The sequence below is a fragment of the Mirounga angustirostris genome, unplaced genomic scaffold, assembly GCF_029215605.1.
Source record: "Mirounga angustirostris isolate CCGP_5_RB_7025 unplaced genomic scaffold, mMirAng1.0.hap1 SCAF_3, whole genome shotgun sequence".
NCBI lineage: Eukaryota > Metazoa > Chordata > Mammalia > Carnivora > Phocidae > Mirounga > Mirounga angustirostris.
In genome coordinates, this window is record NW_026991711.1 from 152,113,842 (window position 1) to 152,140,449 (window position 26,608).

The 26,608-nt window shown below is 42.8% G+C and overlaps 1 protein-coding gene and 1 non-coding gene across 7 annotated transcripts in view; both read right to left on the reverse strand.

Annotated features, from left to right (window-relative positions):
- The window catches only part of NEMP2 (nuclear envelope integral membrane protein 2), a 369,626-nt gene that overhangs the window by 81,436 nt on the left and 261,582 nt on the right, over nucleotides 1-26,608 (reverse strand). The gene's annotated exons all lie outside the window — the stretch shown is intronic.
- Nucleotides 14,941-15,044, reverse strand: LOC123840118 (small nucleolar RNA U13). Its single transcript, XR_006789926.1, has one exon. It is a non-coding gene; the product is annotated as a small nucleolar RNA U13 (small nucleolar RNA).

Genomic DNA, 26,608 nt, shown 5'->3' on the forward strand with positions numbered 1-26,608 from the left:
GTTTCTAACAATGCTCTAACAGCTCATATGAATCTAACAAGCATGAATTTATCTAAATCTTTCTTTATCCTATTTATATTTGTGGACTTCGCAACATCTTGAGGATAATGAGTTCCATATGTTTACTACCCACTGTATAAAGTAATGCCATCTTTTATTTATCTTTAAACTACTTTCATAGAATTTCAATGGGTGCCCTTGAGTTTTAGCATTCCAGGATTTGAGGATGGTCTCACTCCAGGGCCCAACCTAGCACAGACAGGGCTTTATGCAGATAAGAGAAAAAGCACCCCCTCTGGCACTCAGTGTCGGAATGGGTGCTCCGTCTTCCAGGCAGATGTGGCCTTGTTCCAGGTTCATGGTTCACTGAGCAGAACATGGCAGGATTTCAAGCTCAGCATGGCCCCCGCTCTGCCCGCCCCCTCCTCACCCTGCCCTTGGCTGGGTGCCCTTGCCACATACATCTAACTGGTACGATGGTGTTCAACAGCCCTGGGCCTCGCCACAGCCGTCCTTTAAAGATTTCACAGATTTTGGTAACAAACTCTCTCAGGTATTACCTTCCTGCCATATCTTAGTCTTCCCATTGGTTTCCAAGTCAGAGCTATTGACCCCTCTCTGCCTTTCTTGGGACATGGGGCTCAGGCTGAGGAGCAGCCCGGGCACTTTCTGCCTTCTCCTCGGGACCCTCCGGAGCCAGTGAGGGTCCACAGCATGCCCTTGGGCTTTGGGGCAGCTACAAAACAGAGGCCAGAGGAACAAGTCAATAACAAATGTCATTTCCAAGGTCTCAAATGGATAATGCAGAGATGATCATCTTATAATCACAGTTCAGATGAATTTGCCCTAAACTCCCTGTCTGCCTGTTGCCCACAAAGAGAGTTCCCAGATACTTTTCTATCCATTTTTTCAAGCTTGATGAGGTCTCTCTTCATTTTATCTCTATCAGCCCAGATGTACCACCTGTACCTGTCATTTTTCAGATTTCATTCTCTATTTCCTTTCCAAAAACGTATTCAAATCCTAAGTAATACAAGAACTAGCAATAAGGATAATACAACTTAAAAAAAAATACTGAAGATCATGAGTTTATTTACCCTCACCTTTAAAAAAAAAATCTTTAGGCCAGTTCTCTACTCATCTAGCCCAGTGCCTGCCTGACACTTGGTTGATATTCAATGAAAGAATGAATGACTAGATTCCCCTTAAAGTCAGCTTTGTTTTGGTTTCATGTGTTGTTGTATAGAAGCAGCCTCTGTTGTACACATTTGCAAGGCCCTCATTCTCCTTGTTCTACTCAGCAAATGTTGGAACTTTAGAGATGCATGAATTATGTAATTAGATCCTTCTAGTATGTTGGCTACAGCCCTTAGTCATCCAGTGAAATTTAATTGTTCAGCTTTCTTTTATCCCAGGTCTTTGTTCCCATATTTAGAGTACATAAAGTATTTCTAAAACTAACATTTCCATTTCAGTTATATCTGTAGATTAAATGCTTACATATTTTTCCTACTTCTACTATAGAAGGGGTTTTCTGGGAAGAAAACGTTCTATACAAACCTCAGCTAATAAAGATTTTTATCCTAAGCACTTTTCTCTTCAATGAGAAGTCTGTTAGTCTCAAATTATTTAATTAAAATATTTAAAAATTAAAATAAAAAATTTTAAATACGTAAGAATCAAAAGCAAAAGGTACCCCATCATATACCCATTATCCTGCTTTAACAGTTTTTAGCGGCTTTTGAATTTAACCTGGGTTTTTGTGTGTGTTTGTTTTTAAAGATTTTATTTATTTATTTGACAGAGAGAGACACAGCGAGAGAGGGAACACAAGCAGGGGGAGTGGGAGAAGCAGGTTTCATGCCGAGGAGGGAGCCCGATGCAGGGCTTGATGCAGGGCTTGATCCCCAGGCCCTGCGATCGTGACCTGAGCCGAAGGCAGACACTTAACGACTGACTGAGCCACCCAGGCGCCCCATGTGTTTGTTTTTAACACGTCTTGACCTCTATTGTCTCTTCTACTCCTGAAATTCTTAGGTTCTTCCTCCTCTTGTGGGGATTTTTATTTTAACCTCTTGTGGCAGACTGAATATTTATTTATGTAATCATAAGCTCCCAACATCTCCACATACATCATCCACAGAATGACATAAGCTGTGGACTTCCTAGTCCCGCGATGCTTGCGTGCCACTCCCATATTGTTTATTGCTGGATATTTCTCTACCTGTACACCTTGTGAGCAAAGCACTGACTTGCCCTTTGTTGCTTTAAAGGATGTTTAGATAGCAAAAAGCCTGGAAAGTGAGAGGTAACAGGCATACTCATTGACCATTATGGAAAGATTCCGGTTCCCTGAGCTCAGGATTCATCTCCCGCAACACAGCCTACTGCATGGGCTGATGTTACCTGGCCCATTCTCATCACCCTGTGGGAATTGGTACTTGAGGAACTGATGCAAAAATGCCACTGCTCTGGCTTTTGCCATTACTGTGAGTAATAACCTCCTTCATCTCTGATCTAGGAATCTCGGGGTTTTCTCCTAGCAGCCATGAAACAATGGCATACTAACTTACTGGTTTGCAAGGAGGGCAACTGTCAGACCCTTCCCAGTTCTGGACAGTTTTGGCAATGATGGTGGGGTGCTGACAAAAACAAGGCTTTCTGGAAAAGAACAGATGAGTGCCTCACAGGCCAACTAACAGGATTTGAGGGAAGTCCATGGGAATCGGTAGTGAATGGACTACATTATATGGCCAACTAGGAAACAGATGTTTGTCTGTTTGTTTTACTTGGTTGCCTGATAATGACAAGGAATTAGAAAGGTGGTTGCAGGCTAAATATCAGGAAGTGGTTTCAGAGACAGTTGCCTGACTAGTGCCTTGCTTGTTGGCTACCTCTCCTCTGGATGGGGGAACTTCCTCACCAACGGAGGGGTTAACCTCAAATCTGCCCCACTGTAACAGCTGGTACTAACATTTACCCTGGATGGGCGGAAGGTTCCACCCCCGTTCAGATGAGTTACATAGACGTACATCCGCACAGATCATGAAAGGAAGGGAATCTGCTACCACCATGGGCAGAACCCAGACAAGTCATTAGAGCTATGACTGGCCACCTGGGAGATGAGGGGGTGGGGTCTGTAGTGGTTATCAAGGAAGAATGTGGCAGCTGCGCTTTCCTAGAGCTCAAACCCTCCCGCAATCTATAATGCCAACTCTAGATCCATGTGGAGATACAGCAAAAGGTCTCAATTTTTTTGCAGTGAATCCTGGCTACTATGAGGGAGCACTGGCCTTCTTTGGGAGATTTTTCTGAGACAGAAAAACTCTTGCGGAAAGCCATTTATGAAGCATTGACTAGGATCCAGGCTCTTACTGTTCTGGATTGGGTTTATAATATTGATGAATGAGAATGAGAAAATGATCTCTCTCCATCCTCTCTGACCTCAGCCACATTAAGGAGAAACCGTGAGAGGTGGGGGCTGACATTTTTATCCCCAAGGAGGATTAAAGGTCACACACATCCATTTCAGTAAGCTGACGAATCTTGGAGTGAATCAAAACTTTCATGGCTCTGTGGGATACGGGAGCCCAAGTCACTATCCTATCTGCATGTGTGGAAGGAAAAGGCATGCAGATTCACCTATGGAGTTTGGGCAGCGCTCAGAGTGGGGAAAGGAAGCTAGCCTGACTTTGTGGGTGTGGCCCTTTGAGCCAATTCAAGATGTTGCAGCAGCAACATCTTAATGTCAGTAAGAACTGATGCTTATGCTTCTCTGTTCTGTAAGTACCAGAGAGGATTCTCCCCAACTGAGAGGAATTGCATGTAGAGACTGTTAATGTGACACACAAACAGTTTTAGTAATGCCCTGGGAATTTAGGTACCCTTGGAGGAGCATGAAAACCATACCAGAGGCCTTGTCATGCGAATGAGACTCGTCCTGGTCTTCAAGTGCCAGGGGCAAGGTGCGCCATCAGTCTGCAACATGGATCAGCTGCAGTTACAAAGTCTGGCACAGCTGGTGTAATGCGAGCAACAGCTGAATGCAGTGGCCGGTATGTGTGCGTCAGCATTTAGCGAGCACCTCCACCCTCTAATGTCCAAAGCGTTCGTTATGTAATGTCCTGTCAAGCGGCAAGTCAGAAGGCTCAGTTCAACCACTGGGACTCCAGTATTATCATACCTCTATTATCAGAGGTGACTGGTAAACCCTGACAAAAATCAGGGGCCCGTTGACCAAGAAGTTTCTTGAACCTCTGTGGGTGGATTCACAACACTCAATTTTTCTGTCAGTCAAGGAAAAACTGCTATCTCTTTGATGACCTACCACCAAAAGGACGCTCATATTGGAGACTTTGAATAATTGGAGACAGTGTGTGCCTCATTTGGGGAATCTATTTGGTTCTTCATATGGGCCAACTTGCAAATCAACATCCTTTGATGGGGGGGGAGCCCAATGAACAGGCTGCATTGGAAGCTATCTGGAAAGCTGTAACACATCCTCTCACTTGGGAACCCATAACTCTAATGACCCCTCTGAGTTACAAGTCTCTGTGACTGATGATTTCGTTGACTGGAGCCTCTAGCAAAGGGAGGCAGCCTCCACCCAGAGATGCTCCTTCGGGAGTTTTGGATTCATTATCTTTATGATACAACGATCAGGAAAACTCCTTTTGACAAAGCCTATTAGCTTGCTACTGTGCTCTTATCAAAACCGAATGCCTGACCCATGGAAACCTTGCAATTCTCTGACGTGATAGTCCTATTTTTGGGTGAGTCAACTCAGATTCAATGACTAACAAAGGGGGACAGGCCCAAAGAGCTTCACTTGTCAAGTGAAAATGGTATATTCAAGAACACAACTAGCTTGGCCTCAGCAGCTTCTAGGCTTTACATGTAAAAGTGGTACCTACTCTTTTGGGGAAACTGTCCCCTATTGTGGCAACTGAAGCAAAGTCAGTGGTTCTACAGGGCCCTTAATTCACAGCACTTCCCCTAAATGCCTGGGTCTGATTATTCCATTAGGTGTAACCTGGTGGTGTTCACAGGACTGCTGTGCTTGTTCAATTTCAGTGCCAGTGATGCAGACCCAAAATATATGAAGTTGCTCTACGCATCGGGCTAACCTCAAGGCTGTTCTTATAGCTCTGGACAATACTATCCTTGAAGAACTCTGTTTTATTTTTTACTGGTTCTTGGGCCATTTGTCAATGGTTTAGCCATTTGATCTGCCAGTTAGAAACTAAAGACTGGCAGATTAAAGATACCCCTTTTCGGGCCTGCAAACTGTGGGAATAAACTGTGGCTGCTGATAGAACTGTCTGGACTAAGCCCAGGCCAAGATTCTGTTCTCTGCTGAGACTGACTGGATTCAAGTTGCTAAGCCTGTACTGCCCAGATTTCTACCATCCCTGCCTGGATCCATCACCACACTAGACATGGAAACACATCTACCTTCACAAAGCGGGCAGAAATTAAAGGCCTCTATGTTTCTGATGCAGAGGCTACAGCTGCCTGCCAGACTTGGACCTCCTGCCAAAAGTTGACTCATTTGTAATGAGGGAGGACACATCACCTGGGGCATCAACCCCACCCACTCCTGGCAGACTGACTACATGTGACCTTTCATTCCCTCTCAGACCTACCCACAGGACCCCGCTTCTATGGATACTTTTGCAGGCGAGGGTGTTTCTGTTCTAGTCTGGTCAGCCAATTCTGGCCACACTGCTGTGACCCTTGAAACCAATCTATGTCAAGTTTTTGGCTGTCTGCACCATCTGCAGTCTGACTGTGGTGTGCCTTATATCATAAGCCACTCAACAGTGAGCTGATAGTCAAGGCATTTGATGGACCTTTCATGCTCCCTGCCATCCTGCATCTGCCATTGTTGAGCACTGGAATGGCCTCAATGATGCCTCCCACTCAACCTCCTTCATCTCTTCCTGGTCCCCACACATTAGGATGACAGTTTGATCACTGAACACAACTCTCCCCGGAAGGAGATCATTTTCTCTCAGCTGCTGCCTGGGTGATGATTAGGATGCAAGGGGTTGAAAGTTATATATCCCAATTAGAAAATTTAGGACTCTATTCTGGCCATTCCCAGTTAAGATACCTTTACTTTTCTCCTAATGGCAACCCCAGGCCAGCCTGGTTGGTTCACCTACTATTGCTGTAAATAATAAACTGTCCTTTGTCTCTGATTTCTTATTTTCTTATTTCTTCTACTAGGATAAATGAAATTACAGTGGGCAGACTTGTTAGCTTGCGAGTAGGGTACAGTCCCGGACTCTGCATAGTTCTTGACGCTATGCCTACACTGAACAGCAGTCTGGATTGTGAAAGAACACGCACAGCATAGAGCTCTAAAGAACTCACGCTTGCTTTTTTACCTTTCTGCCTAGCCTTGTCAAACTGGTAGTGTTAACTCTGTTACCTGCTCTTACGGACTCAGCAAGATTATGCTAAGAACATTTTGCCAAAAAAAAAAGAAAATGAGCAGGATTCAGGGACTCTGTGTTTCCTTTATATTACCACGCAGGGGAAGAAACTGTGTATTTTCTTTGCCAGTTGCCATCACACTCATAGAGTCCAGGGTGTGATTATCTGTATGAGAGTGTGCGTCTCAATGACCTTTCCTCCATGGTGACACAATGTGTACAACAAAGAATCTAATTACAGTAAAGATTGTATGCAGCTCAAGTCAGGGCGGCCTAATTGAATCTTTAATATCGGTGTTGACAGCCATGAATATGTTTAAAGAATTTGTTGTGGAAGCTCCTCTTCGGTTTACTATTGTGATTCAGGCTCCATGCGGTGAGAGTGTGGTTCAGGAGGCTCCCGATACAGCAGGGATAGTGAGCGCTCGCGCTGTGAGCCTGTGTGAGTGTGCGTGCACGCGCGCGTGTTGCCCTTCAGAACACTTTAATGCACTCAACCCCAGGGAAAGGGAAAGAGCTGTTTTCTCATTTACTAAGAAAGGTTTCTGCAATTACCATAAAGCACAACCTCAAAAGGTCTTTATGTTAGCGTGTAACAGTTTCCACACATAGTGCTTCATGTCTTCAGATGTGTGATGGTTGTTGTTTGCAGAAACTTCATGAAGCTGAGGGGTCTGGAGACTGAAGATGCGCAAAGAGAACCCTGGAAATGCTCATGGGCAACTGGACTATGGTACATGACTGCGGTTAGGGAATCTGTGCATGATTCAATAAACATTTATTGATTGCCTACTATCTGCAGGGGTTGTGCTAGACACTAAGAATACACATGATGAGGGAAGCCTGGCTGGCTCAGTCGTTAAGCGTCTGCCTTCGGCTCAGGTCATGATCCCAGGGTCCTGGGTCGAGCCCCGCGTTGGGCTCCCCACTCCGCGGGGAGCCTGCTTCTCCCTCTCCCACTCCCCCTGCTTCTGTTTCCTCTCTCACTGTGTCTCTTTCTGTCAAAATAAATAAATAAAATCTTAAAAAAAAAAAAAGAATACACATGATGAGGGAGCAGAAGGCTAGCTGAAGACAAAGCATAAGCCGACACCCTGCAACCTCCCCCACCCCCCACTCCTGGGTGGGGCAGGTGTGACATTCTTCCAGGAGTCTCCCAACTATCTTCATGTTAATACCTTGCTAGAGGGGAAAACAACCCTAACTTGACAACCACGAGGCCTCCGATATCTTGTAGGTCCTCTTTAGCATTATCTTGTTGTTCCTCTTTAGCAGTATCCAGAGAGTCCTCTTTAACATATGAAAATCCTTTTGAAGTAAGGAAAAGGATTTTTCCCCCAACTCCTGAGTTGAGTATATAATCACCACTCTTCAAGACCCCTGGTGCCGCAGCTCTTTCTGCCCACAGGTCCTGTCCCTGTGCTTTAATAAAGCCACCATTTTGCACCAAAGTCGTCTCAAGAATTGGTCGTTGGCTCCGACCTCACCCACCGAACCTCTCACCTAAATTCCAAAACCCCATCACACAGAAGCTAAAGTGTTTGCCCATGAAAGCTGTCAGTCTAGTGGAGGCGCCACGAAAAGGCTTCTAAACCAAGTTACTCTACGTGTGAATGTATATACAAGATTTTAAATGGGAATACAAAGGAGGAAATTATTAATCCTACGTGGGATTAAAAAAGAAAATTGAGGGGCGCCTGGGTGGCTCAGTCGTTAAGCGTCTGCCTTCAGCTCAGGTCATGATCCCAGGGTGCTGGGATCGAGCCCCGCATCGGGCTCCCTGCTCTGCAGGAAGCCTGCTTCTCCCTGTCCTACTCCCCCGGCTTGTGTTCCCTCTCTCCCTCTCTCTGTCAAATAAATGAAATCTTTAAAAGAAAAAATAAAAAAAAATAAAGAAAATTGACAGTGGAAAGTGGTTTTGAGGTCCCCTGCTGTATTCGGGAGTGTTGGAATTTTTATGGAATTTCAGCTCAACCATTAACAACCTCTTATTAGTTATGTGACGGAGTAAGAAATTTAACCTTGTTAAATCTGGTTTCTTTATTGTTAAAATAGGAATGATGGTATTGATGTCGTTTTGGAGTGTTATTGGGGGTGGTGAGGTCCGGAGCCAACGGACAAGAAAAAAATTCCTCAAATGTCTTTGGTACAAAAAAGGTGGTTTGATTTAAGCCTGAGGACAGGACCCATGGACAGAAAGAGCTGCTGCCCTGGGGTTGTGACGGGTGGCTGATTATATACTTGGGAGCTGGGGAGGTAAGGAAAAAGGGAGGTGTCCAAAAGAACTTTCATATGCTAAAGAAGACTCTCAGGATACAAGAGGCCTTGCTATTGTCAAGCTAAGGTTGTTTTTCCTTCTAGTAAGGCATTAACCTTAAGAGAGTTGGGAGTTTCCTGGAGGAATGTCACGTGTATCCCACTGGGCGGGGGGGGGGGGGGGGTTGGGAGTCGGGAGTGGGTTGCTCGTCGTCAGCTTGTACTCTGTCTTCAGCTTGCCTTTTGCTCTCTCATCAGTGTCACCATACTGGATTATGAGGATGAGGATCAAAGGAAAGAACCAAGCTAAAGTGTTCATATAGTAAGTGCTCCCTACACATTAGTCTCCCTTCCCTCTGACCTTTCAATCCTTATCCCTGTATTAAGCAATGTAGAAAAGCCAAATGACCGGTTTACTGGGGGTGATCACTTGGTCATTCTTTCAGGGACTTGTGGCAGATTCCAGAGTATTTTGGTTTGAAACCCAAATAACTGAGTATGAGAAGAAGATAAACAACAACAACAACACCACTTTTTATGGGTTACTTTACATAATTCTCTGTTATAATCCTCAAAAAAACCCTGTAAGGGAGGTCATGTTACCCCTATATTGGAGACTATTTTCTGGCCTACTGTAATATTTTGTATTACTTAATTCATTTTGTTTTGTGTATGTGTTACCCTTCATACCCTTGAGAAGGGCTTTTTTTTTTTTAATGAGGGTGCCGAATTCAGGTACAGTGCAAGTAGATGAGAAGAGCTGACTAGCCACCCAGGACACGTGCAACGAGGTCTCCTGTATACATGTGCTCAACTGAGAGTTTGCTGTATCTTCTAGACATGTAGAGTATATCCATACATACTTCTTCATTAAGAGTAATTAATGATTAATTTACATCAAAATGAAAGTTTCTTTAAAATAACAGGTAAAGAAAACAAGTCTAGGTTACATTTTGGCTTCTTTTTCATCAGCATATTACAAACTTAATGTTATCCAGAGTTCCTGATTGGAATGTTCCTTTTTTTTTGAGAGACAGAGAGTGAGTGAGAGAAAGAGTACAAGCTGGAGGAGGGGCAGAGGGAGAGGGAGAAGCAGGCTTCCCGCTGAGCAGAGAGTCGGGACAAGGGGCTCCATCCCAGGACCCTGGGATCATGGCCTGAGCTGAAGGCAGTCGCTTAACCAACTGAGCCACCCAGGCGCCCCTGGAATGTTCCTTAATCTCTTACCCTGAAACTTAGCTGGAGGTCAGAACTCTCCCAAGGGTCAGGTATGGCCCTAGGGATTTGGAGTAGATTTACAGTATCAAAATAATTTTTCTTTCCGTTGGCTATGCTTTCTTCCTATTATCAGCCAGGAGGGCACTGAGGAGAAGACACTAGCTTATCTTTTTAAAAATTCCCGATCAACCCCAAAGACTATGCCCTAGTTTCTCTGCTGTCAATGCTTCTTTTTGGCTTTTCCAAAGCTCCTCATATTACCTAGGGTATGGAATAAGCAGTTCTAACCAAAAAGACTCTAAAATACAGCATAGTTCTAAAAAGAAAGTTTCTTTTTCTCGTGCTATAGACTAAAGGGGAACACTGAGGCCAGCCAGAGGGCTGTCCCATGAGGTCATTTAAGGAAGTCTGTCTCTCCATCTTGTTGCTCCACCGTGCCTTGGGGTTATGTTCTCATGCCCCGGGGTCAAAGCTGGGTTGATCCACATCTGAGTTTCAGCTGGAGGGGAGTGTATAGAAAGTCTTACCAGGTGGCTGTGTCCTCAAGGACATCATCTAGACAGTGCATACATTAGTTCATTTCCCAACGGCCTGATTTAGTCACAAGGCCACTCCTAGTAGCAAGGGAACCTGAGAAATGTAGTTTATAACCTAATGGCCATGTGTCTAGCTAGAACTCAAGGAGTTCTAGTACAAAAACAGCGGAGAAAGGATACTGAGAGATAGCAACCTCAGGCACACTCCATAAGACCAGAGTGGAAAGAGATGAGTAGCTGTGTAATAGAAGAGCAGAAACTCCCCCCCTTCCCTTTTTTTGGTCCCCCATCAGGAAGTATTTCTGTTTTGAAGCTTTCAGTACCTCTCCCCCACTATCAGCCCTATGCAGCAGCTTCTAGACTCATCCTCAACAGCAAGCACCCTGACTGGCCTCCCTGGCTCTCCCCTTGCCTCCTGCAAATGCACTGTTAACACAGATCAGCAGAACCTCTATCAGATGTCAACTAGACAATATCACTTCTTTACTTAGAACTCACCACAAACCTCTCCTTGCAATGAGAATCAAATCTAAACTCAGTACTGTGGGCTGGAAGACTGCCTCCTGGCCTCTGCTCACTTCTTTTCCTTGTCTGTACTCTGCCACTGTCTTGTTGTTGTTGTTCCTTGAATATGCTAAACTTGTTCTCATCTTGGTTCCTCCCTTCTTGCTGTTCCTTCTGCTTGAGGCCGTATCTTCACAAAGCTGTCTCCTAATATTCAGGCTTCAACCCAAATGTGACCGCTTTGGTGAGGTCCTTCCTGAGCATTCCAGCTGAAGCCCTCCACTCCCAGTGGAGTGTGCCATTGCCCAAAAACATCTTCATAACATGCATCATAGCCGCTATTAATTATTTATTTACATGTTTATAGTATATAAGCTCCTGGGGATGGGACACTGTTCATCACTGTATCCAGAACTCCTAGCAGGTGGCTATGGACACATAGCAGGCAGCCTGTGAATATCTGTTAGCTGACAGCTTTGATCTCTGTAAAAGAGTAAAACTATTTCTCTAGCAGCTATTAGTATAGGTCCTTGCACATTGTAGGTATCCTGTAAATTGTTATTAAATGAATAGGCCTAGCTACAAATCCAGTGAATCAGAGACAGGAGTGTCATTCGAAAAGGCTTTACATAAATATTTTGTTTTTAGTGAACACTTTTCTAAATATTAAAGAATTCAATAAGCTTTGTAAAATATACAGATAAGTATAAAGGAAAGTCTTACCACTGAAAGAAAATCATTGTTAACACCTTGGTAAATACCTATATAGATTTTTTCCCTGTATGCGTGCACACACACAATTTTTAAAAATTGGTATCGTACCATATACCGGCATACCTTGTTTTTCACTTTACTGCACTTCTCAGATACTGCATTTTCCACAAACTGAAGGTCTGTGGCAACTCTGTACTGAGCAAACCTATTGGCACCATTTTTCCAATAGCATTTGTTCACTTCGTGTCCTTGTCACATCTTGGCAACTCTTGGAATATCTCAAACTTTTCCATTAAATATAACGAATAGATGTCATGGTGATCTGTGATCAGTGATCGTCTGTTACTATTATAATTCTTTTGGAGCACCGCCAACCGTGCCCATGTAATAGTGAACTTAATTGCTGAATTTTGGGTGTATTCTGACTGCTCCACGGACCAGCCGTTCCACCATCTCTCTCCCTCTCCTCAGGCCTCCCTACTCCCTGAGGCACAACAATATTGAAATTAGGCCAATCAATAACCCTATAATGGTTTCTAAGTCTTTAATTGAAAGGAAGAGTTGCACATTTCTCACTTTAAATCAAAAGCTAGAAATGATTTATCTTAATGAGGAAGTCATGCCAAAAGTTGAGATAGGCTGAAAGCGAGGCCTCTTGCGCCAGTTCGCCAAGTTGTGAATGCAAAGGAAAAGTTCTGGAAGGAAATTAAAAGTGCTACTCCTGTGAACACATGAATAAGAAAGTGAAACAGCCTGATTGCTCCTCTGGAGAAAGTTTTAGCGTTCTGGATAGAAGATCAGCCACAACATTCCCTTGAGCCAATGTCTAATCCAGAGCAAGACCCTCACCCTCTTCAATTCTAGAAAGGCTGAGGGAGGTGAAGAGGCTGCAGAAGAAAAGTCTGAAGCTAGCTCAGGTTGGTTCCTGAGGTTGGAGGAAAGAAGCCGTCTCCATAACCTAAAAGTGCAAGGTGAAGCAGCAAGTGCTGATGTAGAAGCTGCAGCAAGTTCTCCAGAAGATCCAGCTAAGAGAACTGATGAAGGTGGTTACACTAAGCAATAGATTTTATTTTTTTTATTTTTTTAAAGATTTTATTTATTTATTTGAAGAGAGAGACACAGTGAGAGAGGGAACACAAGCAGGGGGAGTGGCAGAGGGAGAAGCAGGCTTCCCGCTGAGCAGGGAGCCCAATGCGGGGCTCGATCCCAGGACCCCGGGACCATGACCTGAGCCGAAGGCAGACGCTTAACGACTGAGCCACCCAGGCACCCCAACGATAGATTTTATATGTAAATGAAACAGCCTTACAGTAAAGGAAGATGCCATCTAGGACTTGCACAGCTAGAGAGAAGTCAATGCCTGCCTTCAAAGGACAAAGGACAGGCTGACTCTCTTGTTAAGGACTAATGCAGCTGGGTGACTTTAAGTTGAAGCCAATGCTCATTGACCATTCTGAAAATCCCAGGGCCCTTAAGAGTTATGGTAAATCTACTCTGCCTGTGCTCTACAAATGGAACAACAGAGCCTGGATGAGGGTACATCTGTTTATGACATAATCTACTGAATATTTTAAGCACAGCTCAGAAAAGAAGATTCCTTTCCAAATAATCCTGCTCATTGACAATGTACCTGCTCACCCAAGAGCTTACATGGAGATGTACCATGAGATTAATGTTATTTTCATGCCTGTTAACACAACACTCATTCTGCAGCCCATGGATCAAGGAGTAATTTTGAATTTCAAGTCTTATTATTTAAGAAATACATTTCATAAGGTTATAGCTACCATAGATAGTGAGTGATTCCTCTGATGGATCTGGGCAAAGTAAATTGAAAATTTTCTGGAAAGGGTTCATCATTCTAGATGTCAGTAAGCAGAATTCATGATTCATGGGCAAAGGTCAAAATACCAATATTAACAGGAGTTTAGAAGAAGTTGATTCCAACCCTCATGGATGACTTTGAGGGGCTCAAGACCTGAGTTGAGGGAGTAGGTGCAGATGTGGAAATACCAAGAGAACTAGAATTAGAAGCAGAGCCTGAAGATGGGACTGAATTGCTGGCAATCTCATGATCAAACTTGAATGGATGAGGAGTTGCTTCTTATGGATGAGCAAAGAAAGTAGTTTCTTGAGATGGAATCTACTCCTGGTGAAGATGCTATCAAGACTGTTGAAATGACAAAAGATTTAGAATACTCCATAAACTTAGTTGATAAAGCAGCAGTAGGGTTTGAGAGGAATAACTCCAATTTGGAAGAAAGTTCTACCTCGGGTAAGATGCTGTCAAACAGCATCACAGGCTACAAAGAAATCGTTCATGAAAAGAGGAAGAGTCAATCAGTGCATCAAACTTCACTGTGGTCTTATTTTAAGAAATTTCCACAGTTATCCCAACCTTCAGCAACCACCACCTCAATCAGTCAGCAGCCACCAACCTCGAGGCAAGACCCTCCAAGAGCAAAAAAGATTGTGACTCCCTGAAAGCACAGATGATGGGATGGTTAGCATTTTCTAGCAATAAAGTATATTTTTTAAAGATTTATTTATTTATTTGAGAGTGATCATGAACGGGGGGTGGAGGCGGGGCAGAGGAGAGGGAGAGAAGCAGACTCCCCACAGAGCACAGAGCCTAGGCGGGGCTGGATCCCACGTCCCCGAGATCATGACCTGAGCCCAAATCAAGAGTCAGATGCTTACCTGACTGAGCCACCCGGGTGCCATGCAATAAAGTATTTTTTAATTAAAGTACACATGCTGTTTTTTAAGACATAATGCTATTGCACACTTAAGAGGCTACAGTACAGTGTAAATATAACTTGTATATACACTGGGAAATAAAAAAATTCATTTGACTTGCTTTATTGCCATAGTTGCTTTATTGAGGTGATCAGGAACCCAACTCACAATATCTCCAATGTTTGCCTATATGCAGTTTGTTTATTTTTAGCTATGAGATGTATTTATTTTAATTTTTTAATTTAAGTATAGTTAACAGTGTTATATTAGTTTCAGATGTATGATACAACGATTCCACAATTCTACACATTTCTCAGTGCTCATCAAGGTAAGTGTACTGTCAATCCCCTTCATCTGTTTCGCCCATCCTCCCACCTACCTCCCCTCTGACAATCACCAATTTGTTCTTTGCATTTGAGTCTAGGTTTTTTGTTTTGTTTTGTTTTGTCTCTGCTTACATGCAGTTTAAATAGAAAACTTGCCAAGTATACTCACAAGAAATAATGCTTCTTTTATTTATTTGTTTTTTTTTACATTAGATGGGTAATGTGCCCAGGTCGTAACAAGGTTTGAGGGAGTCACATGTCACAGAACGCCCTGGACAGCCAATCATAACATTTATGAACTACAAAAGGTCTCAAAATACTGCCTGAAGGATGAGGATGAACATTAAGGTAAATTAGATGGAGTGCTTTAGTTACGTTTCAGGTGGTGACTAGAGAAAGCACAGAATAAGTGTTGCATGGACACATCTATTAGCTGGCAGACCCATGCTCCATGCTAGGGGCTCTTTGCGGGGGGGAAGAATTCTCTAGAAAAGTTTGTCAAGCCTGAGATGCTGCTTATTTTTATTTAGATCTAACTCTTCTTCCTTTCCAAAGAAGAGCATTGATTGCTTTTCTTTTCATCTTTCCTATCAAAAGATGGGAAGTATCACCGGAAAAAAACTATCAAGATTTATTTTTACCTTCGTCACGAACAAGTATATAATGCAAGCTCCCATGATAGAACTGTATAGCTATGGCTATGCTACCAAAATGTCAGGGATGCTGTCTTTCTGGGAGGTGAGGGAAAACAACTAGATTTGGAAATCTGGTATACGAAAGTATATGAATATACAAATGACATTTATAGATTCGGAGATACCCATCCACCTATAAGTATATATAGTTGGCATCAAGTCACTAAGCATAAAAAATGTTGTGGGTGTCTACAACTTTTTTTAAAAAGGCATATTTGCATTAAAAATATGTTTTCTAATTTCCAAAATAGTCTGTGTAAGAAGATGGGAAATTTGGGTGAAAAGATAAGAGTGGGGGAAGGAAAGTAGTAGAAAAAAATTGGAAACACATGCATATAACATCACAGTCTTTTGTGCTTCCGGCCTTTTACATATATGGAAGAAGGTGTGCGTTGTGTTTCCAGATCTGACTTAGCCCAGCAACCAGTATGAGTTTGGCCAAGTCACTTCCCCTCCTTGAGCCTTTATTCCTTTATCACCAAAATAAAACAGAAGAGGAGAAAGAGGCAAGAAGCTGGCACTAGCAGAGGATGCAGCTCCCCTAAGCAGTACCGAGAGTCCCATCCAGCCCAGCATTTTATGATCGTTACTGTGAGTATGTTCATTGTGTTATTTCGCACAGATTAATTATATGGGTTATTGCTATTGTTTCTCTTGCCTGTTTGTTTGTTTGAAGGGTGTTGGTAGGTAGTTTTGCTAAATGGTGCTTTACTTGCTTAAATTTCTTGTGAGATCTCTACCAACATGACTGACACTTCTAGAAGCTACCAGTTGTATCTGAAAGCCTCTGATGCTGGTGGAAGTTTTAGTTGAGCCAAAACCCTCCTCAAGTGGGTTTACTATGGGTGGTCACTGCTCACAAAAGGGGGTGGTTGGTGACTTGCCTCAAGAAGACTGTGGTGAAGAACACAGTCACTTCAGACCTGTGGCCAATGAGACAGGGGACCAGATGAGGAAACAGTAGTGTGCAGTATGGTGTTCAAGAGAGAAAAGGTACTTGCCATAAGTGATCGGTGGTATGTGAAAATTAAATTATGCTGAAGTCCTCGAAATCTTGTGAATACTAAAGAATTCATTACTACCCACAGAATGACTCTTGAGAAAGGAAATACGCTACCTGAAAATGTCCTGCTGTCTTGGACAAGGGCTTGGAAGACGAGGAGGAAAAACCGACACCTAACCGAAATGAATAACATGAAGAATGCCCATTGTTAGTCACTGTTCAAATACAGTTAAAACCTTTCATGACAGAAGGAAAGACCGCACAGAGGTGACCCATACAGTAGTCAAGAATCGCAGGCTAAGGCTCAGCCACAATTCTAAAACCTAAGAATAAAATCAACAATCCCTCTAATTGTTTATCACAATGCTTCCTTTAGAAATTTTACTTGAGGAGTTGGGGTGGAGCAAAGAATAAAAAAATCCTTTCTGAGCCTGCCTCACATCTAGTCTGAAAGTAGAATTTCTTTACTGGAACTGCTGATCTGTTAGGGCAACAGTTTATGTGGGTTTCAAAGGGCTCTTAGAGTTCAAGGATGGATGTGTTCTGTTTGTGTGCCAATACCATGCACATACACACGCATAGCCGCCCCGTTTGTGTCTCCAGGCCAGGGTTTCTCAATCTCTGAACTATTGATATTTTGGGTCAGGGGATTCTTTATTCTGGGGTTGTCCTGTGTATTGTAAGATGTTTAGCAGCATCCCTGGCCTCACCTACCAGAAGCTGGTACCATTTCTCCTCTCCTCTTACCTACAGCCCCAGCTTCCCATGACAGCCCCAAATGTTGCCAAATGTCTCCTGGGGGACAAAATCTCCCTTGGCTAAAAATCACTGCCTGCGGCTGAGATGGGGAGATTTAGTGAGGGGAAAGGGGACAGAGAGTGAGGAACACGAGGCTTTTCTCTAGGATGCAGAGATTTATTCTCAAGGTTATTTCTATTTATGGAAATTACTCAAAGATGCTTACAAGTGTTTTTAGGAAGCTGATTTCATTCCAAGCAAGCCAAATATTAGAAATATCATTTTAAACTGTAACTTATAACTGCTTTTCTACAGAACGTCTTAATGGAGTCAAGCATTTGCCTTGAAGAATGCTATTGAGTCATTTGTGGTTTTCCTAACTTGTGGCATTGCTGGCCGTCCACTTGGAATAGCATCATGTGTTGTTTTGCCTTTTTCCCCCAAGCTTTGGCAAACTACTTTGATATACTGCTGAAAATACATGTTAGCAGAATAACTTATTTTTTTTTTTTACCACAATTCTCAAAGAACCCACATTGTCCACTTGCTAGGAGAGCAATTATTTGTAATCTGAATGTAACTGAGGCATAGTTACCTAGATCCATTTTACCATGTTACCACACAGGCTTAAATTATTTTGCTGGTAGCAAAGTATGCAGTTTGCATACAACACTGAGCTTACCAGGTAACTTTATGACCGAACCTCATATCTGAAGAGTGACTAGGAATTAAAATACCTTAATTTGAAGTTTAAGGATATGCCCTTATTCAGTGTTTACATCTTTTTTTTTTTTTTTAAGATTTATTTATTTATTTGAGAGAGAGAGCAGGCAAATTGGGGGGGGGGGGAAGGGCAGAGGGAGAGAGAATCTCAAGCAGACTCCCTGCTGAGAGCAGAGCCTGACGCAGGGCTCGATCTTACACCCTGAGATCATGACCCGAGCCAAAATCAAGAGCTGGACGCTCAACGGACTGAGCCACCCCAGGCGCCCTTGTGTTTACAACTTATCTTGACTTGTATTTTACTCCCAAAGAAGAGGAAAACAGTACAAACGGTGAGGGTTTTTTTTGTCTGTGCGTTTGTTTTTTGGTGGTGGCACTCCAGGACTTTCCTTCTACAATTTATTTCAACATCATTTATGGAACACTGATTGTGAGCAAGGATTTATGCCAATTCTTAGCAGATTTTATTTTTGCAGTAAAATCAGATGTATTTCTTTTAAAATTGTGCTGTAATGAATCTTTTCTCTATCATTTTGATGTCAGTGAAGATTACCACAAAAGTTAATGTTTTCTCCATCTATAAATGCGAGACTAAAATCAAGGAATAGAAGACAGGGAATCTACAAAAGGTAGGCGAGGTTTTTAAAAAGCCAAACATGGGGCACCTGGGCGGCTCAGTTGGTTAAGCGTCTGCCTTCTGCTCAGGTCGTGGTCCCAGGGTCCTGGGATCGAGCCCCACATCGGGCTCCCTGCTCGGCGGGAAGCCTGCTTCTCCCTCTCCAACTCCCCCTGCTGGTGTTCTCTCTCTCTCTCTCTCTCTGTCTGTCTCTGTCAATTAAATAAATAAATAAAATCTTTAAAAAAAAACAACTTCTTTAAAAAAATAAAAATAAAAATGAAAAGCCAAACATATAATATTGTAAAATTAAAATAGTTGGTAAGCATTCTGTTTATCACTTAACTATTTGGCATCAAGTGGACAAACAGACACTCTCAGACTAAACTTTTATTTTCATCTGGATGGATGGCAGGCCCAGAAGATCACAGGTTAAATTCTTGAAACGTCTGTAATTTCAGATGAGTTCTCAGAAAAATACATACTTTCTGGCCTATAAACTGTCCACCATAGTTTTCCATATTTGCTACTGATTTATTATAATGTGTTAAGTATCAGTAAATAGGATCAGCATAAATATCACTACTGAATTTAAGGACTTTAATTCTTACTTGCTTTTAGATTCTGTATCTTTTATGTTAGGTGCTGGGTCTCTAATTTGGTGTTGATTTACCTGGCTGTGTGGGAGTTATGTAAAATTATCCAACCGATGTAAGCCAGGTGTTCACAGCTCTTTATGCATCAGGGACTACACTGGAAGCTATCCAAGAGCAGGTGTCTGTGACCTATATAGCAAGCATGACAAAGATGGCACATGGACTTACTTCCAGTGTCCCTTGGAAAGTTGTCCCCTCAAACTCCCTGACCTCCTTGCCGGTTCCCTGCCTCCTAATCCCAGTCTCTTTCCCCCAGTCACTTGGGAGAACGGTCTTTGGCAACAGTCAGATCCATGGCGCCTGCCTGTACTGACATGGAGAGTTTGCAGAAGCACAATGGCCTCCACCCTCTCCCATGGCTGAGCTCCATCTTTATACCTCTACACCTCTAGCCAAACAGAATGGTACAGAGGACCTAGAACTTTGGAAAATTACTTTGCAAAGGTTTCTAACCTCAGCTCTAGATGTCACAGAAAACAATACATTGCCATCTTTAACAAAAAGTATTATTTTAAAAACATTCTCTCTTGCTCTTCCTCTTTCTTCTATATGTGGTTTCTAATTCTTGTTCCTTGATTATTCTTTTCAAAGAGGGAGAAGCAACCAGAAGATACTGGAGAAGGAAAAGAGACTCGCTAGTGGAGGGTGCCTGGGGAATATTATTAGCATTCGTTTCAGGGCAATGCTGGTGCTGCTGGAATAGAACCCCTTGCCTGGTGTAGGAATGTATGGCGGCAGTCATGGAACCAAGTGGCTAGGACCTTGGCAACGTGTGCCTAGCTCGGCAATGCAGCCGGCTCTCCTGCCCTCCTGCTGCTCACAGCTCTGGAGTCCTCCTGTGAAGGCTGCTCAGGAATGAGCTGAGGGAGTACAAACAACTGTTATGGGTTGAATTGTGTGCCCCACCCCCCCAACATCCATATATGCTGAAGTCCTAACTCCCAGTATCGCAGCATATGACCTTATTTGGAAATACGGTCATTGCAGACATAATTATAGTTAAGATGAGGTCATTCTGCTGTAGGTGGGTAATACAACATGAAGAAGGTCCTTATAAAAAGGGGAAATTTGGATACAGAAGCATATAAGAATCCATGTGAAGATTGGAGTTATGCTGCCACGAGCCAAGGGACTACCAGAAGCTAGAACAGAAGCCTGGAATGATTCTTAGTGCCTTCAGAGGGGTTAAAGTCCTACCAACATCTTGATCTCAGACTTCCAGTTTCCAGAACTATGAAACAATAGATTCCTGTTGTTTAAGCCACTCAGTCTGTGGTAATTTGTTAAAATAGGCAAAGCAAACTAATATAATAATGTAGCAATGATGGAATTGTCCTGATCTTGACTAGAATCTCCCTGAAGAAGTGCTGGTTTGATGAAGCTAAGAAGCTAAGCATGGTCTAATCCAAATACCTAGAAGGAAACCAGTGTGTATCGATAATAGACATACACATGTAAGGACATAAATAAAAACACACTGCAACCATTTCTAAGCAATTCCATGAATATAGTAAATGCTGAATCTACCTGTTACATTACTTAATCACTCTTGGGTTTCCTAAATGTCAGAGGATCTGTATCTACAGCTACTAGGGTAATTCCAGGAGCTGAACCCTCTAGACCAACCTCCTCCTACAATTCAACTCAACCAACATTTACTAACCTGTGTGCCAAGAATTCTAAGCAATACAGTAGAATAAAGCATCAGATACGATTCTGGCCCTTAAGTAGTCTTGTTATTTAGTAATTAATAATATTAGGCAGAATTCTTCAAGAATCTTTCATTTATTAACCTATATGGGATTCTGTCCACTTACACCCAGGAATGCTCAAGACTCTTAGTCACAGGTGATAGAAACAGAACTCAAGCTGGCTTAAACCAACACACAAATAAAACCCTGAGCAATTCAAGGGTGCAAGTATGACTTAGGTAGTGTATTAGTCAAGGTTCTCCAGGGAAACAGAATCCATGGGAGAGACAAAAGGAAGGAGAGAAGGTAGAGGACAGAGGGAGAAGGGGAGGCAAAAAAAAAAAAAAAAACCCAGATAGAAATAGAGACAGAAAAGAGACAAGAGAGATTTATTTAAGGAATTTGCTCACAGAATTGTGGTACAATGTGTACGGCAGACTGGCAGGCTAGAAATTTAGGTACGAGTTGACATTGCAGTCTTGAGTCTGAATTCTGCAGGGCAGCAGGCTGGAAACTCAGGCAGTGTCTCTATATTGCAATCCTGAGATTTCCTTCTTGGGAGACCTGTCTTTGCTCTTAAGGTCTTCATATGATTCCATGAGGCTGCCCACATTATGGAGGGTACCTGCTTTACCCAAACTGATTTAAATGTTAATTTCATCAAAAGAATACCTTACATAAACATCTAGATTAGTGTTTGACCAAACGACTGGGCACCATAGCCTAGCCAAGGTGACACATCAAGTTAACCACCACAAGCAGTGTGGAATCCAGAGAGTGCTCCCAAATCATCAGAAATCCACCCCTCCCTGGCTTCCTCAGTGAAGGCTTGAAGTGACCCATCTTCCAGTCCATGCTCTGGTGAATAATCACTGTGGCTAAGGGAATGCAATTCCTTGGTGGGGGCTGAGAACAGGGGTAGGGGTGGTTGTGTTATAGAAGGGATGTTGAGCAGGCATCAGGAGCTGTTCAGTTAGAGGGATCTCAGCAACCAGGAGGAAGAGATAAGTGAGTGTCATTTTGAAAGGAAAGAGAACATTTTGTGCATATCCAGTCCTTAAAGGTACTTAAAGGTGAGTACTTAAAGGTGGGAAGCAGAAGGGAGAAAGGAGAGACCCTTTGGGAGAAATGAAGGGCTCTTGCTGGAATGTCCTATAGGCTCCTGCAGCTGGAGGTGGACAGATATTCCAGTGGTCACACCAGATACCATATGCAACTGATGGGCTTATATCACATTAGCTTGGTTTAAACTACTTGAATCTCATGAGATATTTCTTTGAGGAAAATTTATTTTTTCTCATTGATTTAAAGTCAGTAATTTCTGTTCCTCTGAACACAGAATTGCTTTTAATTATAAATGCATGACATTTAAAATTATTTAAATACAAATATTTTTACACCAACCGGTGTGGAATGTGGGGTGTGGGATGTGGGGATGGAAGCAATGAATTTTTTCCTGTACAGAAACCCTGCTAGAAAAATATTTTCCCTTAGTCATCGTTACAAAAGTCACCTCTCTCAGGGATGCTTGTTATTTAAAATTAAATGGAATTGGCATTTGGAGATTTTTGAATAATTTAACTGGACTTATTTCGGCGATTACATAATGGTTACAAATGGGTCAAGGCCCCGGTCATGTCAGGGAATTAAGAAATGGATTTGTTTACATGGCCATTGTTTATCTGCCTTCCCGCTCTCATCTTCTGCTTCCATCCCCATGGCAGCCCCCGCCCCCCCACTCCTCTCCCACCGGAAGCTCCACAGGGACAGAGACTACCTTTCACTCACGCCCTCCCTGGTGTGGTCTCTGACAGATCACACAGTGCATCAGTGTGTGTCCAGTTGCGCTGAACTTTGTTAGCTGGGGATCCTGGGCATTTAGGAAGACAGAGAATGCTAGGACAGTTCTGTAAATTCTCAGCAAAGTTCCTTTAGAACAAATTTGACAATGTTAGAACAACAACAGCTTTGCAAGTTTCTAAACGCACAGTTGCCGCTCCTGGTAGCTGCTTACACAAAAATCTTACTTGCAGCTAATGTCTGTCAAATAATGAAAACCCACTAGGCAAACTCTGAAGTATTTTTCCTATATCCCCACTATTCACCTTTTTCGAGCTTCCCTTTTTTTTCATTTCTCTTTTCTTTATGATAAAATGAAAGAATGTGTTACACACTCTGAAAGGAAATCCAGGTATGAATAGGTAGATGGGGATGGTTCTTCTGTTCATCTATAGGGGCCTCCTTTCTTTCCACTTCTGCTTTCCTTCTTGGGGAGTGGCTGGGAAAGAGGCACAGACAGGGTCACCCTGAAGAGCTCCCCTAGCAGTACAGTGATTTGAATCCACTGAGGGTGACTAGAAGGGGTCAAATATAAAAGATGGTCATGCTTTCTTCTACTCCAAACACCTCCTTCTGGGACCTGAACAGGGCTATAGATCTTGAAGATCCATTTCTCTATGGATGGCAAGTCCACTTTGCCTTACCCCAGCCACTCAGGCAAACAATCTCTCTTTCTTTCTTCTGAACACAGGCCAGTCCCCGCCCCCAGCTTTAACTCAACGCTTTCCATCCATGAGCTTTAACAGAAACTACCAGGTGCCAACTCAGTGCACTGAAAGGAGTTTGCAGACATTACTGCTAATCTGAGTACAACCCTGCAAGACAGGCTAACATCATTTCCCATTTCCACTGTGCCATTCAGAGAGGCCACGTGACATCCCCAAGGTCAAAGCATTAAGTGGCCAAGTCAGGAAGACTGGGTCTCTTCAGCAGTAAAGCCCATGTCTATTCCCAGATGGGTTTTAATGCTGACTGGCAGTCTGGCATTCATCTGTTAAAAAATGGACACTTTCGGGGCGCCTGGGTGGCTCAGTTGGTTAAGCGACTGCCTTCGGCTGAGGTCGTGATCCTGGAGTCCCGGGATCGAGTCCCGCATCGGGATCCCTGCTCCGCGGGGAGTCTGCTTCTCCCTCTGACCCTCCTCCCTCTCATGCTCTCTGTATCTCATTCTCTCTGTCTCAAATAAATAAATAAAATCTTTAAAAAAAAAAAAAAAGGACACTTTCGGGGGCCTAGGTGGCTCAGATGGTTAAGCATTTGCCTTTGGCTCAGGTCATGATCCCAGGGTCCTGGGATCGAGCCCCACGTCGGGATCCTGGCTCAGCGGGGAGCCTGCTTCTCCCTCTCCCTCTGCCTCTCCCACTGCTCATGCTCTCTCTCTGTATCTCTGTGTCTCGAATGAATAAATAAAATCATAAAAAAAAAAAAAAGGACACTTTCATTCTGTTGCCTCTAACCTGAGATCTTGGATCACATCCTCATGCCTCCTATATTACTTCTACCTCTACCCGAATGTCTGTTGGGTACTTCACATTCCATATGATCAAAACTGAATGCAAAACTGTTCCTATTGTTCTACGTCTTTAACTCAATCAGGTTAGCTATTGGCTCTAGAAACCCGGGACCCCCGACTTTCCCCTTTCTGTCATTCTCTTTTTTTAAAAAAAGTGGTCACCAAGTCCTATCGATTCTTTCTCTCACATACAAATACAAGTACACGTATTCTGCCATAAAATCCTCCTTGATTTCTCTGGAAAACTTGTTCCCTCTGCATTTCCGCTGCTGTCGATACATACCTTGATTATAAGAATACCACTGTACCTGGAATGTCTATTGATAGAGGACATGTCACCCCCACCAGAGAGAAATCTATATTGGCAAAGATCTCCTATTGGCTGTGGTTGGAACTCAAGGCATCTTGCACTGTTTCTGGTACACGGTAGATCCTCAATAAATACCGTTGGGCTGAATTTAATTGGAGTGTATCCAAGGAACAAGGGTCTCATAGTGATTTAAATACCTCCCTACAATTAAGCTGAGGCCTGAGCAAAATAGGTGAGATTTCAAAGTTTGTCTTTTATGTCGGTGACCTCTTTTTCAGTTCCTTTTTCCTACCAGTAACAGCCCCTCTCCTTTAAGATCCTCAGTGACCTTTTATACTTTGTTCTGTCCCTTTCCCCAAATTAGGAAGGATCTAGAATCATCACTTGTATCACAACTGAAAGTCCCAGCTCTACCGCACACTAGCTGGGATCCTGGGCAAGTTCTTAACCCATTTGAAATTGTTTCCTCATTTATAACATAGATATGAAAATATCTGCCTCCTAGAGTTGCCATGGAGGTTCAAAAAAAAAAAAAAAAAAAAAAACCACACACAACTCTAAGTAAAACATTAGCATGATCCTAAGCACATAATAATGGCCCAATTAATGTTAAAAGAAGACTGCCTTATTTATACCAATATGCTAATTCTTCCCAATGCATTTACTTCAAAAAAATACTATTTAATTGTGGAACGTATTATCTCTTATTAAAGAAACCTATCTGTTCAGCTAGTGATCTACTGAAACTTCCCCGGTGCCTTGCTTCTGATCTGGGAACACAGGAAAGAAGAGCAGATCCCAGCACTGGGAAACTGGGAAGTGGAATTTCCCACCTTTGTGGTAAGGTCAGCAGTACGGGGACTTACACACGAACCTTTCCAGTGTTCAGAGGAAGGTGTGTGGCACAGCCTAGTGAGGGGTGCTGAGGGCAAGTTTCCCAAAGAAGGGTCCCACTAGGGCTGAAATCAGTCAGAGGAGGGCAATCTTGTCAGAGGAAACATGAACAAAGGGACAGAAGCCAGACAAGATTTGACAGGAGAGGACAAATGACAAGTCATTTGGTTAGCTGTAGCTTGGGTGTGTGTAGGAGGGGGTAGGGGAGCTGGAAAGATGAGGCTAGAAAAGATAAGCAGGCGGCCAAATCCTCAGGGGCAATAGCAAGTAGGTGGGAAAGGTGTGGGTTGGGCTTCTTCTATCCCAGGAAATCTCAGCTATGTTTGCATACTGCAGTCACTGGGAGCTTTTAAAAGTACTGAAGCCTAGGTCCCTAGACAATTACATAGAAATCACTATGGGTGGAACTGAAGCATCATTTGTTTTTTTAAAGTTCCCCAAATGGTTCTAATACGCAGCTGAATTTGAGAACTGCTATATAATCTAGTCCTCAAAATCACACCAATCCAAATTCGGCTGTGAAGGTAACAATATAATAATCATTGACCTTTAGAATGGGGTGGGAGGGGTTAAGGGGCTGTATTTTTTAAATTATTTAATTTTTTATTGTGGTAAAATACACATAAAGTTGATCATTTTAACCATTTTCAAGTGTATAGTTCAGTACCACTAAGTACACTCACATTGTTGTGCAACCATCACTATCCATTTCCAGAACTTTTTTGTTATCCCAAAATGAAACTCTGTGCCCACTAAACACTGGTTCCCCATTCCTCCCTCCCACAGCCTCTGGAAGCCGCCATTCTACTTTCTGTCTCTATAAATTTGACTATACTAGGTACCTCATGTAAGTGCCACCATATAGTACCCGTCCTTCTGTGACTGGCTTATTTCATTTAGCATGATGTCCTCTAGGTTCACCCATGTGGTAGAAGGTGTCAAAATTTCCTTCCTTTTTAAGGTTGAATAATAATCCATTGCATGTATATACCACATTTTGATCCATTCATCCATCGACAGAAACTTAGGTTGTTTCTACCTTTTGGCTATCATAAATAATTCTCCTATGAACATGGGTGTACAAATATCTGTTTGAGTCCCCGTTTTCAAATTTTTGGGGGTAAATACCCAGAAGTGGAATTGCCAGATCATATGGTAATTCTATTTTAATTTCTTTGAGGAACTTCCATTCTGTTT